Genomic DNA, 6000 nt, shown 5'->3' on the forward strand with positions numbered 1-6000 from the left:
CTCCTTTTGCTGATGTTATTATTGGCAACAATGTGAGCATTGTAGTACCTAAGGAGGCAGACCCTTTACCCAGGATGGAGAAGGTGGACACAGTCGAAGATGACGCATGCGGAGCGGTCCAAACTAGATCAGAGCTAAGGAAACAAGAGAGGGCAGACAAACCAAAAACGGATGATTTGAAAGCATCGAACACCGAAAATGAAGGTATGTGGTGTAACAGGGAGGAATTGATTGAGCATCAGAAAATTGATGAGAGCTTGAAGTCAATTCTAGATATGGCACAAAATGGTCCATATGATGGTAAGTCATATTTCATCTTGAAAAATGATTTATTGTATAGAGTTTTTGAGAAGAATTCTGACGAAAAAGTCTTCCAGATTGTAGCTCCAAAGAAATTGCGCAATGGTATTATGTCATTAGCTCATGACACACCATTGGCTGGGCATCTTGGAAACAAGAAAACCAGAGAACGAATCCTGCAAAACTTCTTTTGGCCGGGTATGTATGTGGACATATCACGTTATTGTAAGTCATGCTCTATTTGTCAGAAGGGGATGCAGAAAGGGAGAACACCAAAAGCAAAACTGGTGCCAATTCCAAAGATAGACGTTCCATTTTCCAGAGTCGCCATTGACTTTGTGGGTCCATTACCAATGACAGAAAAGAAAAACAGATATATTTTGGTATGTATGGACTATGCTACTAGATTTCCGGAAGCATTTCCGATGAAAACTCAAGACGCAGAAAGTGTGGCAAATGCGCTTATGGAAATGTTCTCAAGAGTAGGCTTTCCTAAAGAAATTTTATCAGATCAGGGAACAAATTTCATGTCATCATTCATATCAAACCTGTGCAAAATGCTAAAAGTGCGTAAACTGTCAACTACCCCTTATCATCCTCAAGCTAACGGGCTAGTAGAACGATTTAATGGGACTCTTAAGCAAATGTTGAAAGCATATGCAGTTGTAGAGCCATTAAAATGGGATGTTCATTTACCATATGTACTCTTTGCCTACAGAGATGTCCCAAATGAAACGACAGGTTTTACTCCCTTCGAACTTCTTTATGCCAGACATGTCAGGGGTCCACTAGACATCTTAAAGGAGCAATGGGAAGAACCAACCGAGGAACAAGCATCAGTCCTTAGTTATCTCATGGAGACACGGGAACGAATGGAAACGGTACGTAAGTTGGTAACAGAAGTGGAATCCCATGCAAAGAAGAAACAGACGAGATATTATGACAAACACGCCAGGAGCAGGAATTTTGAAGTAGGTCAGAAAGTTTTAGTGTTATTGCCAACAAGTACTTCGAAACTATTGGCGCAGTGGAAGGGTCCATATGAGGTGACAGAAAAGGTAAGTCCAGTTGATTTCAGAGTCAGGCTGTCCAAAAACAAAGAAACTGTTTATCACGTCAATATGCTGAAGGAATGGTTTGAGAGAGAGTCGGGGAAAACAGTAAGTCTGAAATAATGGCATGCTTGAATGTTATTTCCAGTTTATCTAGCAATGATGTTCAGATAGAAGACGGTGTGGTGTCGGATAAAGTCCCAGCCCTTCGACAGACAGAATCGTCAGCCAACGTACAGTATTCAAACGACCTCACCACAGAGCAAAGGGATCAGATTCAGAGGTTAGTGGAAGAATTTGGTGATATTTTTACAGATGTTCCCAAGAAAACGCCTTTGACGAAACACTCAGTGAAAACGTCTACAGATGTGCCCATCCATATGAAACCATACCCAATTCCATATGCCTTACAAGACCAAGTGAAGCGGGAGTTACAGCAAATGATGGATCTTGGTATCATTGAGGAAACAGACAGTCCGTATTCAGCACCAGTCGTCCTCATTAAGAAGAGTGACAAATCATTGAGATTCTGCGTCGACTTCCGGGAGTTGAATAAGGTAACTGTATTTGACCCAAGACCAATGCCTCGAATAGATGACATTTTGATTAAGATCAGTAAAGCAAAATTCATAAGCAAATTGGACTTGACAAAAGGTTATTGGCAAGTGCCATTAGACGAGGATGCAAAAAGGAAAAGTGCATTTGCAACTCCATTTGGACATTTCGGTTTTACAGTCATGCCGTTCGGGATGGTGAATGCACCGGCCACTTTCGTTAGACTGGTAAGTAAAGTTCTTACAGGGCTGGAAAATTTCACAGAGGCTTTCATTGATGATATTGGTATCTATAGCAACAGCTTGGCCGAACACCTTGAGCATCTGAGAACAGTGTTTTCAGCGTTGAGGAAAGCGAACTTAGCAGCTCGACCTACAAAATGTGAGTTTGGTTTCAATGAACTTTGTTTTCTTGGTCACACTGTAGGAAGTGGAAAAATCAAGCCAACGATGTCAAAAGTAGAATCCATTCAGAACTTTCCCATTCCAACAACCAAGAAAAAGGTAAAGTCATTTTTAGGTATGATTGGGTTTTACCGGAAGTTCATTTCTAATTTTGCCACTTTAGCACTTCCGCTTACAGACCTGACGAGCAAGAAAACGCCTAGCAAAATCAAATGGACAAGCGAACTTGATCACTCTTTCCAAGAACTAAAAGGTAAGTTACTATCAGAACCAGTTCTTCGAAGTCCAGATTTCAGTAGATCATTCATTTTGCGCACAGATGCAAGTGCATACGGAGCAGGCGCGGTGCTAGAGCAAGAGTTTGAAGACGGTAAGCATCCAATTTGTTTTCTTAGCAAAAAGTTCAGTCCTGCGGAGAGAAATTATGCTGTAGTAGAAAAAGAGTGCTTTGCTATTGTATGGGCGGTCCAGAGTCTCAGAGTCTATTTAGAAGGTAAACCATTCAAAATTGAGACTGATCATGCACCTTTGCAATGGTTACAAAGGTCAAAGTTATCAAATCAACGTTTGTTACGTTGGAGTCTTCTTTTGCAAGAGTTTGTGTTCTCGATTAGGTATATTCGTGGTACACAAAATACAGTAGCAGACTCACTATCAAGGTTATGTTCAGATGATGTGGTTGAGTAATTATCTAAGATTACTTTTGTTGCAGGTATATTGTATATAATGTTTTGTTGTAAATAGTCTGAGTTTGTTTATTTTAATTTTCAGTTTGTAGGTTTGGTCGGACTAAATGGTCTTTAGTCTTATAAGGGGGAGGTATGTGACAAACTGAAATTCTTCATTACATTGTAAATAAATCCCCTGGGTTCACCCTTCCGGTGACTCGTGTAATAACCCTGTGGGGAGCCCCTAAATTCTTTTAGTTCCCATAGTAACATAGCAGCCCTGTGGGGAGCCCCTCGTTTTACTTTAAATAGTAAGGTTAAAGCGTGCTCTGGGTAGTACCCGGGAAAAACATCAGCCGATAGACGTGTTCTAGTGCTACCAGGGGGCCTGTCCATAGAAAACCACATGGGTCTTATGCCTTATTTTCATGCCTAAAGTCTCTCTACAGAATGTTACAGTGTATGTAAACTGTCGGGTACTGAAATTCCTTATTTGAGAGTAGCCATTTCCATGTTATGGTGTGTGACAGAGACCGTAGCGTGTGGGTGAACTATGGCGGCCCGTACGACACATCTTTAAACCAGTTCTGTGAGTTACTATCATCGGGCGGTGACCCTCGTTGAACATTTCATTATCTGAATTAAAGTCTTTATATGAACGAAACATTGTGAAAGTTTGAGAATTATAACTATTGTGAATTTGGAAATAATTCTGAATATTTAGTTTCATTGAAAGACATTTCAAAGTGTTGAGCCTGGCGTCGGACCATTGTCTCTGGAACCCGAGAGGAACCCAGTGTGCCACGCAGCCCGTTATTAATTAACATTGTTCCGTGCAGCCATACAAAAAGGAAACTGTAAAAATCTATTCTTAAAGGATTTCCGCACTTACGGAAGGACCAGGACAAACGGGACCTATTCATACCAAGGGACATGCGCACTGACTGACTGAGGACCAGGACCAATTAACAAAGACATTTTTCGTATTTATTTCATTTTTGTACATTTTTTTCGGTTATTTTTCTTTGTTGAAATTTCTGTTTATTTTGTTCTTTAATTTTGTTATTAAATTTTGTTAAAATTTTAAAGTTCTTCTTTTGATTTTTGTAAGTTCATCAGGGTGTATAACCCACACCCTCACAGAAACAAATTATTTCAGCTTAAATATTTTAGAAAATGATGAGAGTTATGTATACATTAAGATTCTATTATGCAAAAAGTGATGTAAAAGTATTTGTCATGTATATTATGTATCTACTGTGTATATTTTATAAAAGGTATTCATAATGCAAGAGAATTAATGTAATAATTATGATACAGAATGTTTCAGTAATCCTGTTCCGACTTTGAGGTAACAATATAAAGTTGGACAGATTAAATGTAAGATTTTTTGTTAAAATGAAAATAACATAACAAAAAAAAATATCAATAAGGCAATTGAAGTTATACAAGAAATGCTGAAAAAATTATTTAAGACAGGCATTTTAAATGTTTGAACATCAGCAGTAGTTTTCAATTAAATGTTATTTTTCGTGTCGAAAGAGCCGCTAAGTTTTTTGTCAGCATCCTGATTTTGTCTAAGAAAGATGCTTTTCATATGATTATTTTTTCAAAATGACATGCACTCCCTTTAGGTGAGTTTAATCATTTTAGAGATTTTCTATTTGAATTGTCAAGTTAAAAAACACCCATAGATCAATTTTTGGAGGATAACAACCTAATTTTTGAAGATGTAACCAAAAGGTCAATGGAAAAAAATATGATGACGTTTTTTAATATTCTTTATATCAAATAATATTGCAGAAAAATGTTCTATAAGATAATGTGATAATTTTGTAAATATTTTGTAAATATTTTATTATTCTGCAAAAAGACGGGGCGTGTTTGTTGAAACACCCTGTATACTAAAATGTGTAATATACCTAATGTCGTCTGATCATCAGAATAGTTTCCATTGTATCGTCACCATTATCAAATGGCGGATACCAGGGTTGGTACCAGTTTGACCATTGACCGTTGAGGTAGGCGTCGTTACAGTTGTTAAACCACCAGCCTCCCCCTCCTTCATCAGCACAATTACCACCACTCCATCTGTCACTGTCCCTGTCCAGGGTGGTGAATGACATTCCGGACATATCGTTGCTAGAAGACCCCGTGTCTAACATTCTGTCCCCTGTAAAATTGAAGAAAAAGAATGATAAGAAATATTACACACATGTTGTCAATATATTGTACTGTAAATAACAAAATTAAGCTGTATGTACAATGGAAGAATCTATTTTATATATACACCTAAATAGGCAAATACTTACTGAGTAATGAAGCTAAATTCATGTTATATCAAGGAAAAGGGTCGCCCGCGTGGAGCAGCGGGGACATTGTCCGATCTATAGTCGCAAAGTAAGGAGTTGATCCTTACGTCGCAGGTTCGAATCCCGCTGTTAGACGTGGAGACCGGTCCCTCGGATAAGAAAAAAAATCCCTCCCTACTCAATGGCCCTGAGTGCCGAGCATTGGAAAAAAAATTGCAGCTCTCCAACGGCAAGTGGTGGCGTCTCCATATGAGTGAAGAATTCTCGAGAGATACGTTAAATAATATACAATCAACCAATCAACGACAAGGTTAGAGTACATTACTAACAAAGTCAAATAAGTCGCCCGTAAGAATTACAAAATTTTAGCGAAATGGGAAGACACCCAGTAATAAGGGTCAATAAAACACTGGGGCGCTTAAACGAGGTAAGCCTTACTAGAAAAGGATGATCAGAGAGGATTGTATTCCTGCTATCTCCAACAGAATGATTAATGTCGAAACCTTATTAGTCCTACATGTTACAATGTAAAATGTTGTACATATCTAAAATCCTATAAATATGACCGTATCTGTGTCCAATTATGATTTGATTCTTACATCTGCCTCTCACCTTTTGCTTACAACGAACACAAATCTCTTTTAAACCAGTTTTTCACCCGATCTGCCGTATCTGGTAGTGATGCTCACTCCTCCATGGCACCTAATCC

The sequence above is a fragment of the Saccostrea cucullata genome, unplaced genomic scaffold (assembly GCF_032062105.1).
Source record: "Saccostrea cucullata isolate Sc308-1 unplaced genomic scaffold, CSIRO_AGI_Scuc_v1 ctg3341, whole genome shotgun sequence".
In the NCBI taxonomy this organism is placed as follows: Eukaryota; Metazoa; Mollusca; class Bivalvia; order Ostreida; family Ostreidae; genus Saccostrea; species Saccostrea cuccullata.